Source organism: Bos javanicus, chromosome 6 (assembly GCF_032452875.1).
Source record: "Bos javanicus breed banteng chromosome 6, ARS-OSU_banteng_1.0, whole genome shotgun sequence".
In the NCBI taxonomy this organism is placed as follows: Eukaryota; Metazoa; Chordata; class Mammalia; order Artiodactyla; family Bovidae; genus Bos; species Bos javanicus.
This window is the reverse complement of record NC_083873.1, coordinates 17,411,689-17,421,691: the sequence shown is the minus strand read 5'-3', so window position 1 is coordinate 17,421,691 and position 10,003 is coordinate 17,411,689.

The window sequence follows — 10,003 nt, the reverse complement described above, 5'->3', positions numbered from 1 at the left end:
GGTCATGCTGAAAAATTGTTCTGAAATTTTAAAACACTCCACAGTTTCATAATCTCTGTAGGTGTTCAAAGGGCAGAATAATCCCCATAGCTTGTGTTTTTTTATTTCAGATTAGTTTTTCCTTATGTTTTGTTTGTTTTGCATCACGATCACAAGCAGTACGGTGTAGCTATGGCAATGCTTATAGAATTTGTGCATCAGGCTTTGTGTACTTATGGAATTTGTGTATCAGGCTCTGGGCCATGGTGCCTTGGGCTGCAGAGTCCCACACTGGGAGCAAGGAGGAAGATGACATCAAAGAACTGAGGACTGAGCACGTTTACTTTTCTGATTCTAATGACTTTGTTTGGAAAAGAGTAAACACAATTACCGTAACAACGGAGCTGAGAGGCTTTGAGGGTTTAACACTGCATTGTTTTCCTAGGGAGAGGGTGGGGACTGCTGAGGATCAGGGACCGGGGGCCTGAAGACCCAGGTGGCTTTGTTTGTTTTCACTTTCTTCTCAGAAATGCATTTATATAGTTACAGAGCATTTTATGGAGTTTCATATAAAATTAACTTTGTTTATCTTCCTTATTTAAAATGGACTTATAGTTCATTATAAAATAATTCAAAAGGCCAAAAGAGTAATCTTACAGAGTACTGTCACCAACTCTCTTTCTACATTTGTCCCCCTAGCCAGCTGTTCTCCTACACAGATTTTTATATCCATTTATAAGTATACGACCTCCCCCCCACCACCACTCCAAACAACAGCATGTTGTTCAATTGTTTGCTTTTTTCACTTAATATATTTTGGAGTTTTTTTCCTCTCAGTCCTCATAGAATTGCTTCAGTCTTTTTATCTGCAACATAGCATTCCGTTATATGTACCCTAGTTTAATTTGTCCTCTATCAACAGATATTTAGGTAGTTTCCAGTCTTGCTATCATCAACAATGTGGCAATTAATGTTCTTGTAGCTGTGGAATTTTGCGATTGTGAGAGTGTGCCTAGAGGATAAACAAAAGTAGAATTGGACTTACCAAGTCAGAATGTGCTTCTGTTTGAAATTGTATAGCCTTGCTTTACATGAATATCATGTATATACCCCCTCCAGTCATGTGTAAGGGAGCGCTTGTTTCTTCACATCCTTTGTAACATTGTATGATATTACACTTCTGGATCTATGCCAGTCTAGAAAGTGGAAATGGAGCCTTGATGCAGTTTAATGTTGACTCCCCTTAAAGATGAACATATTTGCCTCCGTTTAAAGGGTTCTTTGTGTTTCCAGTTCTGTGAACTGTACATTTATATCCTTTCGCCCATTTTTCTGTTGAATTTTGTTCTTTTCCTTATTGACTTGTTACAGCTCTTTATATATTAATAATGTTCATCTTCTTTCCTGGAATACGAATCACAAACATATTTACCAGTGTGCTGTGTGTATTTTACTTTGTTTATCCCTCTCCCTTCACTATGCAGAAAATTTTTGTTTTCATGTAGTCAGATATCCAGGTCTTCATTTTTTATGACATAAGGGTTTTATATTATACTTAAAGAGACTTTTCCCAAAATACTGTAGTTTATTTTTTAAAAATCCTTCTGTGTTTTTATCTATTTGTTTATGAATTAATATTTGGTGTGTCTGGAATTTATTTTGATGGAAGGTATAAGGTAGAAAACCAGCCTAACTAGTATTGTACATAGTGCCATCTGTTTGCTTCAGCATCACCTATTAAATAATATATCTTTCCATTAATGTTTTGACAAGTTACTATTATATGTATTAAATAACTTCAGGAATTTAGTTCTGTTTCTGGATATTCTGTTTTATGTCATTGACCAGTTTTCTAGTCAAAGTCAGTACCACTTTGCTTTTAAAACTGTAGTTTCTTTATGTACTTTTAAATCTTGTCGAGTTGGCTCTCTCCTATTACTATTTTTTCTCCAGATTTTCATGGCTATTACTGCTTGCTTATGGCTGTTGAAATCAGCTTGTCTAGTTCCCCCATAAAAATAGTTAGCCTTTTGTTGGAAGCACATTATGTTTACAGGTTGATATAGGGAGAATTGAATTTTAGCATATGAAGTCTTTATCTCAGGACATGGTATTTTTTGCCATTTTTTTCCAAGTCTTCTTTTATGTCTAGTGGCAGATTCTTTTAATACTCACTCCTGGAAAGAGAATTCCTGCTAATGATTTACTAGCAAGAGGGTAAGCTCCCCAGAGAGTTATTCAGACAAAGCAAGATTTTGACTTACTTAACATATATAAATATTTCTGATCTTTGAGAATCATCTTCTTCTTTATTTAAATATACACAGCTAGGGATTTTGCATCCGTATGATACTATTAGTAACATAAAAAATGAAAAACATTTGCAAAATCACCCTGCATAGTGGTCTTCTTTGGATATAGTAAGAGGACAGCAAGATAATTTTCTAGTCTCTAGGATTACATTCTCTCTTTCTCTCTCTCATTTTTATATTTAAATTTTACTTAACTTTTTAAAAGCAAATCTTACATTTTTCAATACTCGTTTATTTTACAGAAAAGCTTCTAAAGTAGTACAGTGTTCTTGTATTCCCTTTACTCAGTTCGCCCTAATATCAATCATTGTAAACAACTATGGAACATTTGTCAAAATAGAAACTAACATTGGTATGGGCAGCCCACTCCAGTATTCTTGCCTGGAGAATCCTGTGGACAGAGGAGCCTGGAGGGCTGCTGTCCATAGGGTCGCAGAGTCGGACACTGCGACTGAAGCGACTTAGCAGCAGCAGACTTCACTGAACTCTCACTAGCGTTTCCATTCATGTCATTTTCTGTTCTGGGATCCCATCAGGAAACCACGTCGTGCTTAGTAGTACTGCTCTTTGGTTAACCCACAGAGGGAGGCAGCAACCTTGCTCTTCACAGTCTCTGGGGTTAACCATGCAGGCTCTTGTATGGCTGGAGGAAAACCCTTATGACCACAGAATCAGATCATGTGATTACATGATTCATGCTCTTTCTGCCCTACATGTGCCTTGCTGTATTTGCACTGTTCCATTAGTCTCACATAATTGTGTGTGTATGTATGTGTGTTTCATATAAAGGCAAACCAACATTTCTTTGGGCCTTTGTTAATGTCTCACCTTCACATGCTGTTGATAACACTGTTGTACGTATTTTGATGAAACTGTTGCTTGTTAAGTCAATAAATGGGTTCTTTTTCTTACTGTCCACATTTGCGTAACCTACAAAGATAAGCAGGATGGGCTTTTTTCCCCCCCGGTGGTTAAAGGCACAGGGTCTTACAAATCCGGGTTCAAACCTAGCTCAGATACTTACCAACTGTGTGATCTTGGGCAAGTTACTTAATGTCTCTGAGCATCAATTATATAGACTAGAGTGATCACAGAAACTTCCAGAGATAATGTATGCATAGCTCTCAGTACAATAAAATTTCTAATAAAAGGTAGCTTGTATCCCTGGCCAACTCCCGTTCTCCCTGGTCTCACATAAGCTTTATACCCAGCTCATCGCTTGAGGCCACAGCTTGGTATTAGCACATACGTGGTGCGCCACAAAGGGAAAGTTCTGGGGAGAAGCCTCAGTGATCCGGGTTCTGCGAGGTACAGGCGCCACACACCGTTCCGCCGCCTCGCCTTTCAGTGCATTGCTATTCGATTCTGTGCGCAGCTCGGTTTTCCCGGGTGTGGCAGTGGGAAGGGTGGACTTGGCTCAGGTGCGCCAGGCGGGTGGAGGAGTGTGGAGCAGGAAGGATCTCCTCCCTTCTCTCAGGCGGCTCGGTGTGTGGCTGCAGCGTGGGAGTGTCTGCTCGGACGGGCACTGCCGAGAGGCCGGCGGCCCGACTGGGGCCGAGCTCACTGGCCTGACTCTGGGTGAGTCTCTGGCTTACTGCTCTGTGTCTGGGGAGCCATTAACAGCTTCCACTAAGGGCAACCGTGGGCCCTTCTGGGTGCCACTTCCAGGCTCTGCTGCCAAAAGGGAATTTTCTAGCTCACCTGGGAACATTCAGAAAGAGCCAGAGAACAGGAGAAGAGGGCAGGGGCAAGCTCCTTGATCTGCTCCACAGATCCTCCTGAGCTATAGGGGGAGATTCTAGCTCAGGGTTTTTCTGGAGATTTATTGTAATTAACGTTTTTCAGTCAATGGTGTTACCTCAGCAAAACTTGACCCATTTTTCAGTATGGAAAAAAGTATTCTTGATTTTATATGGTAAGGCCTTCCATCTCAGCTCACTTTTTTTTTTTTGAACCTGGAGGTGATGCTAATGATTCCTTCTTCTTTTTTAAATTTCATTTTTTTTCTACTGTAGTTATAAAATCCTGCTATATATATAAACTGTTGTTATTAATGTTATTTCAGGTTTTCAATGGAACGATATTAATGAGGAAAATAGAAACTTAAATTATTTAGTTGCTCTCTTTTCTAATGATATATCCTTAATAATGTTTGGAAATAGCTCATAGATAAACATGCTGCTGCTAAGTCACTTCAGTCGTGTCTAACTCTGTGCGACCCCATAGATGGCAGCCCATCAGGCTCCACCGTCCCTGGGATTCTCCAGGCAAGAACACTGGAGTGGGTTGCCATTTTCTTCTCCAATACATGAAAGTGAAAAGTGAAAGTGAAGTTGCTCAGTCATGTCCGACTCTTAGCGACCCCATGGACTGCAGCCTACCAGGCTCCTCCATCCATGGGATTTGCCAGGCAAGAGTACTGGAGTGGGGTGCCATTGCCTTCTCCTCAAACCTGTTTGTTGTTTTTTGTCACTAAGTCACGTCCAACTCTTTGTGACCCCATGGACTGTAGCCCGCCAGGCTCCTCTGTCCATGGGATTCTCCAGGCAAGAATACTGGAGTGGGTTGCCATGCCCACCCAGGGATTGAACTCAGGTCTCCTACACTGGCAGGCAGATTCTTTTATCACTGAGCCACCAGGGAAGCCCTTCAAGCCTATTTAGCAACAAAATAATCCCCAATCTCAGTAACAAATAATCGATGTAAATAAATATCTGCAGGATTTTCATCCATATGCATACTGTTCTGTTTTGGAGTTGAGACCCAGGAAGGAAAAAGGATAATTTTTAGTATACTATGTCTTTGGGTAATAGACTCATACATTTTTTTTGTCTTTGCCGTGGTATATTTAGTATAACACTAAATATATATGGTAGAGGACTGCTTTATGTTTTGACTACTTCTCTACAAAGCTAGTGTATGGATCTTTATATCTTTGAATATGAATGTAAATTATCATTACTGGTATTATGGAAAAGAAAGAAGTCTGATACATACATTTCTCTCACTACTTTCTTTTTCTTTTTCCAGTAGAACTAGTTTGGCTATTAAGGGAACCTCTCAACCCAGAGCAGAGCAAGAGAAAGCAAGGTTTCAGAGAAAAGAGCTGTTTACCATCAAAGCAAACTGGGTCCCACACAGACATGGTATATTATACACGAAGACAGAGGTAAATGCCCATGGTTTTTACAAGTAATTTGCTGCACTTATATAAATGCAGAAGAGCCTTCAGAATCCTTACTGATCATTCTGTTTGCTTTTTTATTGTTAAAAAGGGAATCAAATGTAATTTAAAAAATCAATTGTCTGGATTCTGTACCCTCCTCATCCCCAGAGACTGATGCTTCTGTGTATCTACGTTTATCTATCAGAGAGGAACGATTTGTTCCATGTGATAAATTCCAATTTGGTGATACCACATGATGAACATTTACTAACCTTTTATTTATCAAAGTGTCTTTCTCTGTTCAGTTTTAAAAAGCTGGAATTTCACTTGGAGTTATACATTTCTTGGGTTAATTTATATTTTATAAATACATGAAATTATTAATTCATTCTGTCTGTAGCGTGCATGGCCCCTGAAGCTTATGGCAGTGCTGTTATCTGTTGTAGGGATGCAAACATGCTCTTTGATGTGTTATTCTTGGGGACTGGGAAGGATAAAGACGGAATACTCATTGGGCCCAGCTCTCCAGATGGGCTGAAAATGCAGCAGTGAGTTATGTGCATTTCCTGAGAGCAGGGTCGTAACTTCCACATCAGGACCATGTTGGAGATAACAGGACACTTCAGGGAGGAGCAGCCTCAGCCATTCCGGTTTGGTACCCCTCTAGGATGGGGCATTGCACACTGCCCGCCAGTCCTCAGACTCCCCTTCCTGGGCATGCATGCTTCAGTAAGCTGCTCCCGAATTTGCTGTGTGGAATGAGTTACACCATCCAGGAAAAATGCCCCATGTGAATAATGAAAATAATAATCATGTACAGTGCCAGCATATGTCACATCCTGTTCTAAGTGCTTTATTTCTGTTGATTCATTTAATCCTCACAAGAGCCTTGTAAGATAGGCTTTTCAGCGTCCTCAGTTACAGATGGGGAAACTGAGGCACAGGGGGGCTGCCTGTGTATCCCTCTTATTCTCTGCTCCCCCTCTGTTTTAGTGAATGCAGATTTATGCTTGGCGTGGAGACTCATTTTTGGTTCCCCCCACCCTTTGGGACTTTATTCTTTAATTTTTTAACTCATTCTTTCAGCCAGGGTGTTGAGAGACACTATGAGCCAGGCACTATGGGAGGCTTTCAGGATTCCGCCAAGACCAAGGCAGGCATTCTGGTGACCCCAGCAAGATTGTGCTCTGTTGGGATAGACAGACTTTAAGCAGATAATTACGACAGACTGCAGTGATGGTGGGAAAGAGCTAGATGCTGTAGGAGAGCAGAGCGGGAGAGTGCAATCTGGTCTGGGAATCAGAGTGCTCCCCAAGTGGAGTGAGAGCTAGCCAAGTGAAGAGAAAAGAGGAAACAGTCCAGGCAGAGGGAACTGCAAGGTCTAGGCAGGCCTTTATCTGTGGATAAAGAGAAAGTGCTGCTTGGAGAAATGACAAACAAAGGTCAAGTCTGGAGTATGGACTGGGGTGGGGGGTGGGCAGGGAGACGGTGGAGAGCAGGCTAGGGTAGGAGGCTGAGAGCTTGGTCAGCAATTGAGGATTTGTTATTGAAATACAGGGAGAGGCCTTTCAAAGATGATCACGGAAGTGATGTGACCTAACTCACACCTTCACAAAGGTCTGCCCACGGCTCTGTGGAGAGTGCCCTGAAGTGGGGGCAATGCTGGGGCATGGGAGGCTAGTTAGATGGCTGTTGCAGTCATCTCCCACCCTTGGGACACTGACAAGTCCTCTCTTCAGCCAGCAGACACTTGGCAGGGTGAGAAACCTTCAAAGTGCCTTCATTCTGCCAAAGGCCAGGGAATACCAGTGTGCTTGGTTTATGTGGCTGGGTCAGACTGATGCAGGGTTCCCACAGCTGGTGTGCTTAGCGGAGGAGTGCTGCAGAGAAAGAGAGCCCAGAGACATGAACTCTAGATGTTTGGTTCATTCAATCAATAAACATATTGGCACTCAGTTTTTTGTCTAATTAATTGACAGCTACTATTTCAAGCATGTTCACCAGGCACCATTCTAGGCCTTGAAGTGGATTGTCTCATTTATTATTCATCACAGCCCTCTGAAGTGAGTGCCTTATTTATTCCCCAGTTTCCAGTTCAGGAATCTAGGCAAAGAGCTTAAATTACTTACCTAGGCCATATAACTAGTGAGAGGAGAGGAGCCAGGATTCCCCTAAATGAATGAATGAGCAGAATCACCGCCTCCTCTCGTTTGCCTCTAATAATGTGTGAGAATGCTACCTGACTGTGAACTTCCCACCAACAGTGGGAGATCATCACTGTCTTTATGTGGATTAAGCTACTGTTTGGGGCTCACATGGTCTATCATCTGTAGCTTTGATGCTAGAATAGAGAAAATGCAGCCATGACCTTTCTGTGTTATGGGCAACATGTTGCACGTGCTCAGCCAATTAAAACAAGTATCTGATAAGAAAGTTTCTGTAGGGAAAATGAATATGCAAAAAAAGGCCAGACTCATGGGAGAAGACCCTGATGCTGGGAAAGATTGAGGGCAAGAGGAGAACGGGGTGGCAGAGGATGAGATGGTTAGATGGCATCACTGATTCAATGGACATGAGTTTGAGCAAGCACCAGGAGACAATGAAGGACAGGGAAGTCTGCTGCTGCTGCTAAGTCACTTCAGTCCTGTCCGACTCTCTGTGACCCCACAGATAGCAGCCCACCAGGCTCCCCTGTCCCTGGGATTCTCCAGGCAAGAACACTGGAATGGGTTGTCATTTCCTTCTCCAATGCATGAAAATGAAAAGTGAAACTGAAGTCGCTCAGTTGTGTCTGACTCCTAGCGACCCCATGGACTGCAGCCTTCCAAGCTCCTCCATCCATGGGATTTTCCAGGCAAGAGTACTGGAGTGGGGTGCCATTGCCTTCTCCGACAGGGAAGTCTGGCATGCTGCAATTCATTGGGTCACAAAGAGTCAGACACGACTTAGTGACTGAACAACAATGATATATATTTTTTTAACTTTTTTTTTTCTTTTTTGGCCATGCCATGAGGCATGTGAGATCTTATTTCCCCAACCAGGAGTTGAACCTGTGCCCTCTGCAGTGGAAGTACAGAGTCTTAACCATTGGGACAGCCAGGGAAGTCTAGGCAATACTCATTTTAAGGCATTTATAGTTAAGTTGAAACACTTACATGCCCACAGAAGATGATAATATACTAAAAACCACCAGGATAGTATTATGACTTTTGGTTGTCTTAGAAATTTTTCCCTTTGTGGGCCTCTTCCTCCATTAAAGAAATATTAAAATATATATATTCTACAAACATAGGGAACAAAGAGGAATATAATCCAGGCTGGATTCGTTATTATATCTTTATTATTATTATTTTTCTTTTTTTTTGGTTGCACTGCATGGCATGTGGAATCTTAGTTCCCCAACCAGGCATCAAACCCATGCCACTTGCATGGGATACATGGAGTCTTAATCACTGGACCACCAGGGAAGTCCCTTTTTGCATAAACGTGTGTGGGCCTCTCGGAGAAGGCAATGGCACCCCCCCTCCAGTACTCTTGCCTGGAAAATTCCATGGATGGAGGAGCCTGGTGGGCTGCAGTCCATGGGGTTGCTAAGAGTCGGACACAACTGAGCAACTTCACTTTCACTTTTCACTTTCATGCATTGGAGAAGGAAATGTTAACCCACTCCAGTGTTCTTGCCTGGAGAATCCCAAGGACGGGGGAGCCTGGTGGGCTGCCGTCTGTGGGGTCGCACAGAGTCAGACACGACTGAAGCGACTTAGCAGCAGCAGCAGCATAGCTGTAAGGGACTCAAAATGAGCCCCAAAGATGATGCTGAGTGGTCAATTTCCAGGACAAGGCAGAGATGGGAAGGGCAGCTGAATAAAGTCTAGAGTGAAGTGGGGAGGGAGACAGGTACATAGTGAGAGAGCCTGGAGATTCCTTTTTATCTGATGCCAATGTGGAGTTGGGGGGGAGATTGCTAAAAGGCACCTAGCAGAGTGGGCGAGACCAACATGGGCCACTGTGGGTAGGGAAGGGCCCAGGGGAAAGGTGGGATCCTGGCCTGGACTCCGAGAGCCAGAGAGTAGGGCCGGGGAGGCAGAGACCACAGTGGGTATAGAGCAAGACTGTGCAAGGCAATCTGGAAAGGCATGTTAGATCAGGAGGACGCGGCGATACCATGAATTGGATTGTTCTCCATTCAGGGATGATTTTGCAAAAACAAAAACTGCTAAATACTGAAAGCCATTTCCAGCCTCCTCTTGATCATATCTGCTCTGCAAAACACACACCTGAGCCCAGAATCAGAGGGGTGAGCAGTTCACTGCGAAGTTACATAGCTAAAGACACCAGTACAGAGAGGAGTAAAGAACTAGGGTCATGGAGATGATCTACTGTAGACAGTGACCGGATGCAATCCTCATGTGAAAAGGACTATGCCAATGGTTGCAGGGAGAATAGATCTGGAGAGCAAGAGTGGGATGAGAGCGAATGGGCAGGAGCCTGTGCCAGAGTCCAGACTGGAAGTGACAGTGGCTTGGGGTTGGCTGGTAACAGTAGA